This window comes from Canis lupus, chromosome 18 (assembly GCF_003254725.2).
Source record: "Canis lupus dingo isolate Sandy chromosome 18, ASM325472v2, whole genome shotgun sequence".
Classification (NCBI taxonomy): Eukaryota; Metazoa; Chordata; class Mammalia; order Carnivora; family Canidae; genus Canis; species Canis lupus.
In genome coordinates this window covers 15,523,312-15,541,056 of record NC_064260.1, presented here as the reverse complement: position 1 = coordinate 15,541,056, position 17,745 = coordinate 15,523,312, and the positions used below count along the sequence as shown (strand labels likewise).

Here is a 17,745-nt window from a genome sequence, read left to right as displayed (position 1 = left end):
GTCTGAACACCTCCAGCTAACTATCCCATGGTTCTTTCAACTTCAACATATCCAAGAGTTAATTTATTTAACCTTTCCTAGGGGAAGCAAAGAATCTCTTGGGGCTTCTGGGGGGCTCAGTTGATTAAGCATCCGACTCTTAATTTCGGCTCAGTTCATGATCTCAGGGTCATGAGGTCGAGCCCCACTTGGGGCTCCGCACTGAGTGCAGAGTCTGCTTGAGATTCTCTCCCTCTCTCTACCTCAGCCCTGCCCACTGCTCATTCACAGGCTCTCTCTCTCTCCCTCTCTCCAAAAAAAAACAACAACAAGAAAAACCACCTCCTTCCTGTAATCTTGCTTAATTTTGTCCTCAAATTTCCCAGCCTGTTTTTATTGATTATCCAAATCCAGTTGACCTTAAGCTGGAAATGTCTGGAGAATCTGGCCACTTCTTTCCTTCTCCAGGGCCTCATCTTTTTTCAAGTGGACTATGGCAGTAAGTCCTTGTCTGCACTTGCTCCCCCAAGAAGTTCATTCTCCACACTAGTGCTAGTTTTTTCTTTCTAAAGGACAAATCTCAGTAGTAGTAATGTTGCTTAAGCTTTAACCTCTTTAGCACATCCACCACCACCACCATCCACTCCCACCTCCTACAGATTTCATTCCATGAGCATTGGCGAGACCAACAATGCCCCTGTGTTCTGACCCCCACCTTTTCCACCAGTCCTCCTCTCCAACCCCAAATCCCCTACATTGCAGACACACTAACCCTCGTGTGCTGGGCCCTTCTATAATTCCATGTCTGTGTCCATGCCAGACCTTCTCTGTGGACAGAGACTCCACTATCCCCAACTTCCCTTCTTGGAAACAACTCATGATCCATGGGTATTAAATGAACACTCAGCAAGGAGCAATACAACTAGATGGAAACAATTTCACTTTGAAAATTTTCCTACCCTAGCTCAATGGTCCATACCTGGCTCAGCTACTGGTTACAGACTGAAATGTTTATATAAAATCCAGCTGTCTACAAAGAAAGATGTAAAGGCAGGGAGTGGAGGCTTTCTTTAACTGGCAATATTTAGAATTAAAATAGTCAGTTTTATCAAAGTAGCATAATTAAGAGCTGAGCTTTAGAATAACCTGTAGCTGGGTTGCTATCTGCTCAGCCTCCTCCTCTGTCAAGTAAGTATAAGAATAACATCTACCTCTTAGAGTTATCCAATTTTGGATGAAATTATATATTAAATGATTGCTTTAATATAATACCTGGTGTAATGTATTGCTTAATAAATAGCAGCTATTATTACTGTCATAGAATCGACTTTCTGAATCTGTTACTTAGGCATGGGTCCTCACTAGCATACCTCTAGTGCCATGTATAATTCCTTTTAGGTGGGGGGAGTAAGGGGGACTGAAATGATAGGTGCCATCCTGAACAACACAAGATGACAGTTCATGGTCTTGTGGGACAGTTCATTGTGGGCTACTCTGAGGGGCAGGAGGATGGGTTCCATATAAAACTGGAGAAAAGATTTATGTACCTAATAATGTTGTTACATATGGTTAGTGCAATCTAATTCTGCTCGTTTGTTCTAATTACACAATTAAGTTTAATTACCCAGATCATATGAATGCATTTGCATTATTAGAACAATAACTTTTAAAGAGACAATGTAATATATTTACTAAAACCCAGCATTGTTCAGAACCAACAAGACAGTTCTAGAAAATTCTCTCATCATGCCCCGGGTGCGACTAGGCCTAGTTACAACCTGTAATTATCATGCTGCATCTTTGCTATCGCAAGCCACTTACCTTCATGCTTTGTTTTGTTGTCTTTTAAATGTTTTCAGCAGTGGGCAATATGGCAGATATTCTTCCCTTCTGAAGTGGGCTCGTGCTCACCGTTGCATTGGGAATCACGCAGAAACCCTCCTAGCATGATCCCTGAGGCCTCCTGTTCTCCTTACTCGGCTCTCTGCCCTTCAGGTATAGGAGAGTCTTACAAGTGCTTTCAGTATAATTCGGGTGACTTCTTGAAACACAGCAGGTATGAAGCCAAAAAGTAATGTGAGCTCATTCCCAGTGTAGTCACATGTCCTAAAACAATAGAAAGCATGAGAACAATAGATTTGAGATGATTGTCTTCCTTACATTCTTTCTCATTGAATTCTTAAACCCCATGCAATACAACCTGTCCCTAGTGATGCTTTTATAAATCATGCATAGTACCATAGACAGAGTAGAAACCATTTCTCTTTGTTCACACATGGAAGAAAACGCAATTCCTCCATGACGAGTATTCTCAGCAGATTTCCTAGCTCTGTTCTCATAATCTCTGACATGTGACTTAGGTCAACTAATGTAGTCAAATAAGCAGTACAGAATCACCTACAGCCTGTTGGAGAGCTCAGCATGTATCAAGGAGTATCAACAGACTATTCACGACCACGCTTTCCAGAAGGCATCAGCATCCTCCATCCCGAATCCTGTCAGCTACAGCTTTTCAGACTGACTCCTCCGTTAACTTAGCTCATTCTCTTCACACACCATTTCACACTTTATCTTTTCAATCTATTGTAGGGCTTCCTCCAATGGGACTATAAAAACCTTTTTCTGTTATGTTTGCTCTCTCGCTGTTGAGAAAGCATGTAGTGCTCTATTTTGTGCTTAAATTATACATGTAAGAAGACAAACTGAATCCACAGTTCAATGTCTAATGCTTCTCACTGACTGAGGCCAGTCAGTACCTTGACTTTCGTGGGGGTTTTTTTGTTTTTAATGAGGGTAGGGCTGTCTTTTCCCTGCCTTCCTCATATGAATGCACTGAAACTTGCTAAAGCCAGAGAGAAAGATGCTACTTGAACAGTTGGAACTTGGGACCACTCATGGGCAAGGACTCAGTGTCCTGAAGTGCTGGTGAAAGAGTCCTCGATGCCATACTTGCTGCTTCTATCATCTTTCTCTTCACCTTCACTCATTCTCTCTCTCATCTTTCAACAAGATTGCATTTACACAGGAGTTGTGGATAAAGTCAGTGTCGGGGCAAAAAGTTATGTAGAGCCAATTGCCCTCGAGAATCCCTTTAGGAAAGCACCACCGTGTCTCTATATCCAACACATCAAACATTTCTTCCCACCAGCATGGGAAGCAATTGTTGCTTCCTGGTTGAGCACCATTCTTGTATTTATGGAAAAATAATTTCTTTAAACTCTAAAATACACACCATGGCAAGATGCTCACACTATGGAAAGCACAGGGGACCTGAGAAGAAGCAAGTATAGATGAATTTATAGCCCCTGACACATGCCCGCTGAGAGCTTGCCTTCCCTAACTAGAATGGAGGCCAGTAGCCAACCTGCACAACTTAAATTCTCTCTCTCTCTCTCTCTCTCTCTTTCTCTCTTTCATACTATACCTCATGAGGATATGATGTTCTTGATAAAATATATGGATACAATCTAGCACAGTCCTAGGGACAGAGGTAAGGGAATAGGTCAGTTTTAAGGCTTGTAAACCCCAACAGACTCCTGAGGTTGGGAGAAATGCTAATGGGGACCTCTTTAACTCTACTGGGTTTCTGGCCTTTTTCATGTTCCAACCACCTTCAACTATCTGCACAGGATGCTGCCATGAGAAAAACAAAATTAACAGAGCAACCTAGATTCCAGCTGCATGTCCTACTACCCCACCTACCAGAAGAAACTGGCTCCTATTGTCAGGCACCAGTCGCTGTCTCCCCATCATTTTCTGCGAAATCCATGTGTACCTTAGAAAGGGTTTGGAATAGGGCACCTGGGTGGCTCAGTCAGTTAAGCATCTGCCTTCGGCTCAGGTCATAATCTGGGATCCTGGGATCAAGGCCATCATTGGGCTCCCTGCTGATCAGGGAACCTGCTTCTCCGTTTCCCTCTCCCTCTCCCTCTCCCTCTGCTGTGCGCTCCCTCTCCCTCTCTCACTCTTTATTTCTCTCTGTCAAATAAATAAAATCTTTTTTTAAAAAGGGTTTGGATACCTTAAAGAACTGTAGGAAAACAAAAATTACTCCATTCATAAGCTGTTGCTTTCCGTTATTACAAGCCCTGTGGCTGACTTAGATGTTCTTTGAGAGAATTCCCCTCCGTATACATCTTCGAGGAGGAGTGAAGTCCTATATAAGAGTCTTTGTCAACATTCATATTGATTTCAGGCCCTAACTTTTTCCAGGAGTTTTTCCTCTCTCTACCATGTAACGAAGGCACTAAAGTAACATTACACATTGTGAAATTTGCCAGCCAACCAAATCTGTCACTGGGTTTCTGAATTTCTTGATTTATCCTGCTATCTTTTTGTATTCAAAATTGCCTTGCAGGACAAGAAGAAAGCTGGTGGCAACAGGGCTGAATAGCAGAAGCCAAATGGATCATCTGTGTTTGCCAGGGCTCTGTGCTCTGGCCTGGCTGCCTGGTTGCTTCCAAAAGCAAATCCGAGTCTTGAAGTGTATGCTGAGGCTTTAAATGATTTGAGTCCTCATAGCCTGGTCTATTCACCACCCGTGGCAATTCTCCCCACAAATTCCCAAATCTTCTTATATGTAACTAAAAATCAAGATGTTTCCCAAGTAGCTTTTTTGCTCCCTGGGTCAGATTCAGACACCCCACTGCTCTCCCCACAGGCAGAACCTGCTTCTGTACATTGCTCAGTTCATCTAGATCCTGCTTTCCATCTGAAAACCTTCCCAGCCTGGCCTGGCCATATTTAGGTCTCCTTTCTGGAATTTGCTTACACTTTTTTTTTTGTACCACCCAATCCTGCAGTGTCAGGATGGAGGCCACACTCTACAACCAAATTGTAAACCACCTGTGAACAACATCACATCATTTCTTCCTTTTGAAACCCACGGTGTCTAGAACAGGCTATCATAATCTTGGTTATTACAATTTATGTCATCTGCTATAACTTACCCGCCTGAAATACATTAAAAAGGACATTCTAGTGCACTGAAACTCACACTTGACTGCTTGCTAGACGACCAGATTTCTAGTCATTTGTGACTTTGAACCAGTGACAACCTTTTGGAGCGTCATTTCCTTGTACACAAAATGAATATATTGTATATCTCTCTACTTGCCGGTTCAAATAAGAATCAAACAACACAGGATAAGCAAAGCAGTTCATATCTATAAAAATATTATTCAAATGTGTGGCTTTATCACCAAGTCATTTGGTCTTTCTGTATGTCATTGACATAAATGAAAAGCATGAATAGAGCATCTTGAACTTTCTGGAATATTTTCCATAAGTTCCAGACTTTCTCATTGTTTTTCTATGATTAATATTCTCTTGTTACCTCCACAACTGCCCCCTTTCTCTCCATGCTTCTTGTCGGTGTAATTGGAACTGTCTTTCTGAGCTGATTCTTTTCCAGTAACCAAGCTGTCACTCCTGTGATCTGATCTGAGGAAATGGAGGGGTCATTGGCTTAGACTTCCCTGGCTTCAGGAAACTTTGTTTGTTCACAAAACAAACACAAAAGTACAAAGGAAATTTCAAAAGGCTGGGAACCGAGCATGTGGGCAACATTTTATTGATGGGGCTAGTTCTGGCATAATTTAAAAGAGTTTAATTAAGTCAAAGGTAAAGCATTTTCCCCTCAGTGCTATCTCTGCCCTCCATCCCTCCCTCCATAGACAGGGGCTTGCTGCCTACAACCATCCAAAGGATAGAGCGCCACACAGGTATACACCCCAGGAAGGAGAGTGGATAGAAGTGTGTGCCTCTTAGCCTCCTCATTAGCTAGCATGCTGGCAGCCTAGGGTGTTTGGTTGGTTGGTTGGTTTTTTTTTTTTTTTTTAATCTGAGAGATCTCTGTATGGCCAGCTTCTTTCTTGGAAGCTACAACATATATCTCTCCCATTTTGAATCCAAAAATTGCTAGAATTCTCTGTGAGTCCAAACTATATTACAGATGAATTCATCACCTCCGTCATGGCTACTTATTTCAGTTCACTTTGACATGGTACTATCCATGACTAAATAGCTTTTTCATTTTTGGCTCTTACCCATGCTTCCAGACTCAAATATCAAAAGAATTCTGCTGCCTCTGGGGAAGAAGGCACATAGCTGTATAAAATGCTCTCGGGAGAGGAAACCCAAACACTTTGTTTTCCTGTACCTTGTTTTTACTACTGTAATGTTACCCCTTCATTTACTAGATGAGGAAGATCTATTCTGTTTTTCCCATATTCAGTAACTTACAGAGCAGAAAAATAAGATAATCCACAGACATGCTGAAAGAGTTTGGACAGCTGGTAGACCCAATTTTGCAGCCACTTATATTTCCATCCATAAAGCTTTGATAAGTATCTGTGCAAAGGGATACGTGACCAAAACAGGCAGATCTCACAGATATCCTGTGAGCTGACCATCCGTCTGTATCAGATCCTGCTATTTGCTAGCATTTATAAGATGCAGTCAACTGCACAACTGGGTGGTAAATGAAGCATGTAGATTTATATTACTGCCCAGAGAAAAGGGAGAAAACAGAGGAGAGATAAGAAAACTGAGTATTTCATTTCAGCTGTCACAGAAAACTGACTATTTCAACCAAAATGAAAACAAGCAAACAGAAAGACTAGCATTGCATTACAAAAATGAGATATAGAAAGTTGGTTATTCATTGTGAAGAAATTTACTAAGTACTCATGATATTTCTTTCTCTGGATCCACTAAGATGTTAGTGATGAAAAAGCAATATTATCAAGGATGGTAATATATCAGAAGGAAAATCAATAGCCACAAAAATGGTAATAAATTTTTCTAAAGAATGATTGTAACTCACACTTTATAGAATTATAACTGTCATCAGAGTGGCCAAGAACCAACTAGGTGGCCTTACAGTCACAGCTGACTAGACAGGAGCTGGGTTTGGCCTGTTTTGGTTTTTTAGCACATTGGCTCCAATCAAGTGGCCTTGTCCCTAATTGTGAAAGAGTACAGAGCCGCCAACATGGTTATAATGGACATATGACCTCCCGGTAGCATTTGACTCTCCTTTAAAACCCCTGAACTGTTTTGTGTTACCCCCTTTAGGAGAATGTGGCATCCAAAGAAGCTGGGGTGATGCAGGGAGTGCTGATTTACAGGATTTTGGATTTATTAATATAAAATCAAAATTAGTCTAAAGTACTAGAAGTCAAGATGGGGTCGGGGGGCATAGTATAGTTGGGAAGGGAGATTCAAGGTACTGATTCTGTTTCTTGAGCTGGGTGCTATCCAGACAGGTGTTCCCACTTTGTCAATTCCCTGAGCTTACACGTATGACACGCATACTTTCCTGTATAATACACATACTTCAGTAAATCGTTCACATAAAGAAGCCTTTGCATTCTCTTGCCAGATCTGCTCTAAATAGCCAACAGATTTGGGGGGAGGTCAATTTGAGCCCTGGTTTCTTCTGCAAAATGAAAAGGTGGACCAGATGATCCCAGCCCCGACGCTCCTCAGTGCTGTCATCATTGGCACAAGATGAATGCATAGCATTGATATTCCTACCATTAGTGACTTGAATAATAATCAGAATGTGGGCAAAGTTGCCACAGGCCTTCCCAGAAAAGGCTATGCACTGAAAGGCTCTGTAAGTTTGCTAGGTGGGGAATGATGTAGAGTAATTGGAATTACAGAGCTGGTGTTGATAGCAAAGAAGTAGAATTAGGATGGCTGTCAGTATGGACCCCTACTTTAAAAGCAGATGTTCATCACACAGCAATGTGTGCAATCACACTAAATTTGAGAGCCAATGTTTCTCTAATGGGTTCTTCTCAAAAGTAGCCCCTGGAAATTATGATTCTGTTAAAATATACTCCAGGAACATCCAAACAATCCTGCAGTTTGGTGTTCCAAGCTATTCTTTTTCATCCTTGTTTAATATAAAGTGAATTTAAAGGTGATCTGTATGGTGGTTGATTGGCAGCTGAAGAGAATCAGAATCTCTATTTATCAGCGAGAAGTTGCCAATCACATCTCACTATGGATGGGAAAGTCCAGAGCCTGGGCTAGAGGGCATTTGCTGGATTGATAGGAGAAATTACTGTGACCTCCATTTGATGAGAAAATAAGCTATACCTAACTCTCTGTGGGCTTTACCTACAACTTAAGTCTCTTGGAAGGCAAAATATGTTCAATAGAACACAGAAGGGGAAAATAAATGATTTTGATAATCCCCTGCACAATCAAACTAGGTAGTCAGCACCTGCATAATAGATCCACAGGGAAATTCTTAAAATCTTATGATCCTTTTCTAAAGTCTTTAAAGTCCTTTGGAAACTGGTCACCTTATTCTACAAAACCACCTGCCTTCATCCCCCTGAAAACCGTTCTGGAAAACCCAGCCAGACAGGCTCTCTGATGGCCATTCCTCTTCTGAATCCCAAGAATAATCCTTTGGTACAAACATAGAAGTGTATTATTTAGTCTTCCAGCAAACATGAAGAGAAACAATGAAATGAAGGAAATGCAAATCATGAGCTGCCACATAAGATCCTAATTACCATAATTTGACCCGGCCTCCTTCCCATTGCCGGAAAGTCAGGCCTTCTGGATGAGAGGGAGCCAAACCAGCGAGATAACAGCCTTCTGTTCTCTCTCCCCATCCCTCGCCTGCTTTCTTTCTTCCTCTCTTCCTTAAATGATGTTCATTAAGACAGCAATTCTTCTAACAGTTTGTAAGCCTCAATTGTATTAGTGAAAGCTTTGCATGACTTGATAAAATGAGCTAAAGAAACGGAATGGGGGGCGGGGGGAAAGCAGACACATGCTGTCTCTTTATTCCCCAAAGCAACTGTCAGTCTCAGAATATTTTCCTAGAACCTGCCAGCAGTCTCTCTGGAATCATTCCTGTTAGATACAAGGGCAGCAAATGTAAAAGGTCCAGGTCTTCCGTGGTATGGCTTTAGAAAGTATTAATAATTAAGAAAAGGGCCAATTCAGACTCCACATGTCTAGTCACATCAGTAACACCATGCCTTCCACCCCCACACAGCTCCCAGAATAGTCCTGTTTCTTAGACTGCTCGCAGCTTTGCCTCATCCCTGATTTTTCCTCAACTATTTGAGGTAAGTTAACTTGGCACAGCTTCTTACATTTAGGATGGTAAATGAGCTGGGCTGGGAGACACAGAAAATGTGTTAACTTCATGCCTATTAGAATTCACCTAAAATGTGCCCATTAAAATCTGAATCTGAAAAGCACACCCCAGCCCAACTGGTGCTGGGCTTTCTGCTCTTTGCTCTGACAAGTGCCACGGAAATGGGCCCTACTGTCACCCTTCAGCTCATGGATGGGATATGATGACATGTTTCAATGGCAGCTTTAAATCAGTTTGCTTAGGCTTCAATAGTGCAACCCTAATTTTGGGCTCAAGCAAGCCAGTCATTAAATCAATTGCAAAGCGCACAGCTCTGTGATACTATGTGCCCCTGACAGAGTGAAGGGACTTTTCCACTGACCTTTTGTATTTTATTGCATTTGACCATGCAGGCCACTTTAGTTTCAACCAGTGTGTAGGCGACATACAAAATACAAAGGACATGCCTTAAAGAAGCAAAAATGTCTTTGAGAAGCTGGTCCCCTTCTTAGCATTGGTGTGGGGGCTGCTACTCCAAACAGGCCAGGAATGGTCCAAGTGGTTGGAGGCAGAGAGTTAAAGATCAGCAGACAACATGTGAAAGGTCATGAAGTCAGTGTCCAAAGGAAGGAATTTGTATGATTCTGGGAGTTTGAGGCAAGTCTATATTCTCTATATCAGTGAATTGTGACAAGAGGGAGAGGCAGCTAGTAGAGTGTGAATGAGGAGCCCAGGTTGGGATCAGGGACTACACATGAGGAGGGAAAACATGATAGAAAACCCAGGTAAGCAGATAAATCAGTTTGGATGCTTTGGGCAAGGATAACTGGAAATCCTAAGGTAGGAGAGGCTTTAGGTTTGGCTGACCTTCCAACCAGTCATTTCATCAGGTACCCAGGTTTTTCTGCCTGTTGGCTCAACAACCATGGTGGCTGGCTCCTCTGGGTCACAGAATGGCTGCGAGTTACATTTGGACTTACATGCTTTCCTCCTCACATCCAGGGAAAACCAGGGAGTTACTCTTAGAAGCTGTCCCAGAAGAATGAGAAGAAACCTTCCCAAAGCTTCTGCAAAGCTCTCATAGCCTCTCATTGGCCTGAATTGTCTTGTCTTCCTTCCTGAACCATTTACAACCAGGTTAAAATATTTTTTTTTCAATTGACTAAAGTGCATCAAGGTCTATTCCAGGAACAGGAAAATAGGGTCAGGTTTACCTAATTTCATGGGCAGCATGGGGGAGAGATAGATAACTAATCAAAGTCAGCATCCTCCTAAGAAGGAAAAGGACATGCATTCTGCATGGATGACTATAGCCATCGCTAAGGCTGTTCACCAAGTGTTTCTGGCTTCCCACCTTCCTGGCACATGATGGGGATTGTACTTCCATGAGACCATGAGACCAATTATAGTCAGTAAGTGACAAGCAGAAGTGGCATGTGTCACTGCCAGGCCAGAAAGCTTAATGGCCAATGTGAAGCCTCCAGACCTGTCTTTAATCTGCCTGGGAGACCAGGATTGCTCAAGATGGTCACTGTTGCTCCAGTATATATCCCCAAATGAGGAGATGTGAAGCAGAGCCTCCATAGAGCAGAACCCATGATGGAGATGAACAAGAAATAAACCTCTGCTGTTAAAAACCACTAAGATTTTTCTTTTTTTTTTTTTCTTTTTTTTCCCCCAGTGTATCTTAGTCTATCCTTGATGCTGCTTTCAACAACATACATGGCAGCAGCTGATGTTAGCATGGACGTCTTGTCCTAGGTAGGGAGGCCAGGTTAGGTGGAACCCAGTGTCACATATCAGCTAGGTATGCCCAGGCCAGGGGGAGCAAGTATGCACTAGAGGAAAAAAGCAAAGTTTCCCTGAGACTCCCCTCCTATACACAGAGCTACCACTATGGTTCTTGTCCTCATGAGAAAAGAAAAAGACTATTCCTCATTTGTCCTTTTAAAGCATCTAATGATCTTTTAAAAAAAAAAAGTCTAATAATCTTAAGGACAAAAATATGTGCCTCACATGTAAGAAATAAAAAGGATAAAACAAACAAAAGGAATCTGCTTTCTGGTGTGTTTTTTTTTTTAATTAATTACTCAAGAACTTGGAAAAAAAGAATTATCTAGATCAGGGAAATCTGAATTCCTATAAAAAATCATTTAAGGGGATCCCTGGGTGGCTCAGCGGTTTAGCGCCTGCCTGCGGCCCAGGGTGTGATCTTAGAGTCCCAGAATCGAGTCCCGCATCGGGCTCCCTGCATGGAGCCTGCTTCTCCCTCTGCCTGTGTCTCTTCCTCTCTTACTCTCAGTGTCTCTCATTAATAAATAATAAAATCTTTTAAAAACATTATTTAAGATCAGAAAATATATTTCCCATAGATACATTATGGGAAAAAATAGCCTACAAAGTAAAAAACAAAAATTTTTAACACTCACTGAAATAAATTTTAGTTTTTGTTTTTGTTTTGTTTTGTTTTTAAGATTCTATTTATATAATTATATATCTTAGAATTATATAGAATTATCTTAGAACCAGGAAAGAGAAGTAATAGAAAGCCTCTCATTTTATGAGTTTTTATAGCCTAGTTCTCAAATGAAAATAAAACAGAAAAAGTCTCAATTTTTTTAGTGATTAATAGTTAAAATATCTCTTCCATATATCCATCCGTATTTTCTTTCTCAAAAAATATTCAAAAACCAACTCCTGTCCTTGCTACTGCTTTTTGGGGATTGACTCACCTGTGCATATTATAAAATTTTCCTAACCACTTCAGCAAGAAATAAGTTGTACAGAATTCCTTGGTATAATCTGAAAATGATTTGGAGGAGGTTTCTTTTTTTTCCTTGAGAATAATGTTTAAGATTCAGTGGGGTTTTTCTCCTGTAGTTAATTTCTTATTCCTGCATTCAAAAACATCCTGTCTGGTTGCTGAGAGCTTCCAGAGCAGAATACCTGGGTAATTTTGATTAGGTCATAATCTTCAAAACAGGGAACAATTGCCTAGTGACAGGATGCTCATTTCTCAGATTTTTTTTTTTTTTTTTTGCCCTCTTCTGAAATTCAGTCCTAATCCCCTATGTGAGAGCTATTTTTACTATCCTCCTTTCAGAGATGAAAATACAAAAGCATGGGAATTATTCTTAGGGTGTCTGCTGACTTGCAAACGGGCACTGGCCCAGGAACCAGAAGGCCTGGGCTCTGGGCTCTGGGCTATGGGCTCTGGGCCCTTGTCCTGGCTGGCTCATGGTCAAGACAGCAAAGTTTGGATGTGAGCGGAGTCTCAGACACTTGCTGATGGGAAAGGTGTGCAGCACAGTTACATCCAGGCAGTTGCACCAGCCTTACCTGGAGAAGAGACTCCCTTCCTCTGATAATGACCCTCCCAGGTCGGTGGGGTCACTATGGATCCCCGAAGTGCCAGCACTGCCCAGCTGCATGGCAAAGCCCCCAGGCCCTCAGACCCTCCCCCTTCCATGGCACAGCAGGGGGCTCTTCTAGAATGCCCTTGGCATTGAGGATCTGGGCCTCTAGACCCGCCCCGATGCCTGGAGCAGGAAGCAGCCCTCTGCGGACCCAAGAGCCTGCTGTGCCAGGGAGTCATGGTCATCTCCTAATGATCTCCGTGGTGCTCTCCTTCCCACATACTCTGCCCTGAAGCACCTCATTTTCCTTTTGCTCTTCCCTTGATTAATGCCCATGCTAGCCTGCCTTCCCACAACTCACCCTGCAGCCGTACACTCGCTGCCCTGATCTTCAGAGTCGGTCTCCCTCTTTCTTGGCAATGGCATTGGCATCCGTCTTCCTCCTGCCCCAGAGCCCGCGGGGGCCGGAATCTCCCGTTCAGCTCCTCAGGTGACCTTCCTCAGCTCCTCAGGTGACCTTCCTTCTTGCAAGTACAGGACTCTGGGTCCCAATTTTGTCCTTTACTGCTGTTCCCTTTGAAAACCTACCTACCGACAACTGAGCTTCCATTTCAGCTTGCCTAGTGCATGCCTCTTTATTTGAAAGGCAAAATGAACTTTCCGTAATGCCTTTTAAGTGGGTTTCTGTGCACTTTCCAAGAGGCCTCAAGCTCTCCGGAGTCTGTATGTGATGGGCTCAGGCTTCGTGCCTAAGAGACAGCGAGAACCCTCCTCCTGCCTCCCCAACCATTCCTTGCCAGGGTTCTTCTAGCTCCTCATCCTCCAGGGTCTCCTCCCCTCCATCTCTTTCTTGTGCCTTCCTTAACTTGACCCATTCTGTTGTTTTGAACTACCCATAACCTGCAACTCTGGCCACAACTACTCTTTCTTTTTTTTCCTCATTGTGAAATATTTGTTTTTGTTTTTTTTTTTCTGAGGATAGTATGGTCTATTCTCATCCAAGAAATGCATTTTTCTTCTGTTAAAATGATGTTATTAATTGTAATCACCCTGGCATTCTTGTGCTAACAGAAGAATGTAAGCTCTATGAGGGGAAGGATTTTTGTTATTTATTAACTGCTTTCTCTGGAGTCAAAAACAGGCCCTGACACATACCAGGCATTCAGTTCATGTTTATTGAATGACTGAATGAATAAATAAATAGAATATGTTCTTCTTTCAGGGGCTTCTTTTTGTTACAAAGGAGGCCCCCCATCACCACCATTGGCCACAACCATTCTTGTCTACAAATCTGATTTCTTTCTGCCAAATGCAGAATGCCTTAGAATACCTCAGACACCTCAAATTCACCCTGTCTAAACTGAGCGAATTGTCCCTTTATCCCCACACCCATAACTTTGCCCACTGCCACTATCATCTAGCCTACCTTTGCAAACACATCTTGGAGTACTCCTCAGTGATCTACTTCCTCTCCTTTCTAGCCAAAGTAAGACAGTGTGGGAAGGAGGAGCTAGAACTAGGGGTAGGCATTAAAATGGTAGAGTTTCTAGGCATACCCTCAAATCTGGGGCAAAACCAGGGAGTGGACAGTAGGCAAGAGTACAGTAAGAAGCCCCTGATAGGTTCTGAAGACCCCAGAGCAGATAGGACCTTGGCCTGGTTTTCCTTTGTGAAACTGCCAGCCTCATCCAGAAATCTACGTCATCTGGTACCTGAGCCACAGATTAGAAATAGCCAAGACAGGCGACCAGACAAATGTGCCCAAGAATGTTTCCACTTTCCCAAGGGTTGCTTCAGGCATGTAGGGGCCTCAGAAATTCCTGCCTGTCCCAGAGGGGACCAGAGAAGTTCTGGAAAAACCAGTGGCCAGGCTGAGCCTAGGGAGCTGGTCAAAAAGGCCACAGAGAAACGAACTAGGGGTGGTGGAAGGGGAGGAGGGTGGAAGGTAGAGGAGGAAGGGGGGTGGGAGTGAATGGGTGACAGGCACTGAGGGGGGCACTTGACGAGATGAGCACTGGGTGTTATTCTGTATATTGGCAAATTTAACACCAATAAAAAATAAATTTATTATTAAAAAATAATAATAAATAAAAATTAAAATTTTAAAAAAAGAGGCCACAGAGTGTGAGGACTTGGAAGGGAAGGATATTAGCCGAAATGGTGAATGCAAGCAGCAGGTGACCTGGGCACCAAACATGACTGCAGAGACACCAGTACAAACACCAAGGCCCCAGGACGAGCACAGCCCATGTAGGGCCCTCACACCATGGACCAGCCCAGACCCAGAAAGTCCCCTCCCATCACCATGAGAACAGATGAGCTTTCTTCTACAGATGATCCTCAACTTATGATGGTGTGACTCACAATTTTTTGACTTCATGATGATGTGAAAGTGATATGCATTCAGGAGAAACAGTACTTTGAATTTCAAATTTTGATCTTTTCCCAGGACTAGTGATAGATGGGACAGTCCTCTGTCATGATACTGGGTGAGGACAATGACTTGTAGCTCCCAGTTAGCCATGGGATCATGAGGGTGAACAACCAATACCCTGATGACCCTTCTGTTTTTCACTTTCACTGCAGTATTCAATGAAAATGTGATATTCAACACTTTATTATCAAATAGGCTTTGTGTTAGATGATTGTGTCCAACTGTAGGCTAATGTAAGTGTTCTGGGCACGTGTAAGGCACCCTAAGCTGAGCTATGATGCTTGGTAGGTTAGGTGCATTAAATGCATTTTTGGCTTTTCATATTTTCAACTTACAGTGGATTTCAGTAAACCAAGGATGATCTGTATACTCATGAAAGAAGAGGTTGGAGAGCAAGGTAAAGCAAAAAGACCCTGAAAGTCTGAGTCTAACCAGAAGAAATAGATTTAACCTGAAAGGATCTATGGAAGAGTGGGATTTCTTTAATTGAACTAAGGTGTTTCTTTCATATAGGTTTTTTTCTCCCTCACTATTGGTTAAGAGCTATCAAAAATGAACTAAGTAATAGACAATTTTAAAAAGTTGTGGGGTTTTTTTACACTTTGAGTTGTAGTAGTACATCTTTGACATCTTTGACATTGCTATACCTTTGACATTGCTATTAACCTCTACCCAAGCCCCTCCCTTTACCACCATCCAACAGTAGACTAGAGCATGTAGACTACATGCTGACCCTTGACTAAAGTTGACCCTTGAACAACAGTTTTGAACTGTGCAAGTCCACTTATACATGAATTTTTTTTCAATAATATGCTACTATAAATGTATTTTCTCTTCCTCATAATTTTCCTATCATTTTTTAGCTTTATTGTAAAAATACAGTACATAATGCATATAAAATGTAACAAAATATGTTAATCAACTATGTTATCAGTAAGATTTCTTGTCAACAGTAGGCATCTTGTTTAGTTCTACGAGAGTCAAAAGTTATATGCAGATTTTCAACTGTACAGGTTAGTCCTGTATTGTCCAAGGGTCAGCTGTATACCTCTGAACTATCTCACGTGTATGTTACATTCTTTCCATTCCCAGTGCCAATGCCAAGATTCACTTTGGTCATCTCTTACCTGAATGATGTGACCCTATCTCTATATCCCCTCTTTACAACCCATCCTCATTCACTCTGCTCTCCAGGTTTCAAATCTACAATGATGCCCCATGACTAAAAGGTGATGTTCAAACTCCATATCTTGTTCTAGAAGCACCTTTCTATCTAGCTCTGGTCTAGCCTGTCCTACTACCACTCCACCCTCTCTCACACATTGCAAGTTCAAGCCGTAGCAACTATTTACCATTCCTAGAATAGACAAGATGCTTTCACTCCACTTATTTCTGCACTTGCTGTTTCCCCCATTCCAGGTACCCTTTCTTCATTTGTAGATCATATTCCTCAACTATGGTTCCAAGGCCAGGACCATATGTTCCAACACCATCATTAGCCTTTATTGCATCTTCAGTTTGCCTATCTAAACCCTACACTTGAGTTAAACTCCTAAAGATCAGGAAGCATATGTGGATTAATCTTTACAGCCATACCTTTCTACTATGCTCACTCCTTCCACCCAACTCACCTTAACAGAGGGACAGATGGGCTATTCACAGAGCAGAACTCCTACTCACCCCCAAGCCATAGTAGATTCATCTCCACACCAGGGTAAAGGATTGATAAATAGAAGGAAGATTGGTTTCTATATCCAATGGAAATACCCCCTTGGCTAGGTGCCTTTGTTTAGGGGACAAACTACCCATTGGTATGCAACAGTCCTAGATCTAAGCTGTAATAAGAGCAAAATAAATCACTGTTGATAAATAAACTTGTCTAGGAAATAGCCCCTACCTTTGTCCCTTTTATATTATATGAACTGTTTTTCTGCCATTTATATAGTTTTTATATCACACTATATCCAATAATCAAACAATCCTCAGCATGCCATTAATAAACTAATGTCAGACTTACTCAGAGAAACTTATACTATGATGTTTGCAGCATCATTGAAAAATTAATTATTTACCAACATTTTGTTGAGTACTCAGCACAGGTAACCAGTCTATGCTTATTAAATAAAACTGCATTAATATTTGACATTATATTGCAATCCCTTTAATGGTTGCAATATAACCATTATCCCCATTTTATCTCTGAAAATAAATGAACTGTATTCAGGGATTGCATTTTAGGTACCAATTAGCTATATCATAAAAATAACAGCAACCTGAATATTAGTGGCTTATTAAAGTTAGGTCTGTTTGTTTTTCATACTAATGGCCCTAACACCCAACCAGTTGGTGTGTGCACCCACACCTGACACAGCCTATTAACACATTCAGCCTTCGAGCTAACTTAGAGGCCAGGCAAAGCCACCAAAAGACTCTGATGCAAGTTGAAATAAAATGAAATGTCAACACATATTCCTTCATTTCTGGAGTGAAGGTACAGAAAGGGAGTGAGAGAATATTAGAATGTACAAAGCACACAATGCATATCAATAAAGACATTGTGCTGGAAGTTACCTTGATTTTTTTTTAAAAATAAGGTATATTGCCATAAATCTGCTCTAGAAGAAGCTATGAATTCCTATGAAGGATATATAAATATCTTGGAATCCCTATGGTTCTCTAGGCTGCTAAAAATATCACAAAGTCAAAGATGGAAGGAAAGTGATCCCACCCCCCTTATCTCTACTCTTGTATGCCTCACATTAGGACAATTCACAATGGGCTAAATATTTTGGGTAAAATATTTATCAGTATGGGTAAAATAATTTGTCAACTCTAAATAAAACTGTGGAAGTGGAATGCCTGGGTGG

General features: G+C 41.7%; 1 protein-coding gene and 1 long non-coding RNA gene across 5 annotated transcripts in view; one reads left to right on the top strand and one right to left on the bottom strand.

Annotated features, from left to right (window-relative positions):
* Positions 1-17,745, top strand: part of LHFPL3 (LHFPL tetraspan subfamily member 3) — a 563,045-nt gene that overhangs the window by 443,664 nt on the left and 101,636 nt on the right. The window lies entirely within an intron of this gene.
* LOC125752909 (uncharacterized) overlaps positions 1-17,745 on the bottom strand; it is a 48,921-nt gene that overhangs the window by 10,089 nt on the left and 21,087 nt on the right. Inside the window, exons 3-4 of one of the 2 annotated variants that reach the window (XR_007403497.1) lie at positions 5,315-5,421; positions 1,801-2,085 (exon numbers count right to left, since the gene is read on the bottom strand). This is a non-coding gene — a long non-coding RNA (uncharacterized LOC125752909). The remainder of the gene's footprint in view (positions 1-1,800; positions 2,086-5,314; positions 5,422-17,745) is intronic. The other variant, XR_007403498.1, reaches the window with a different exon arrangement.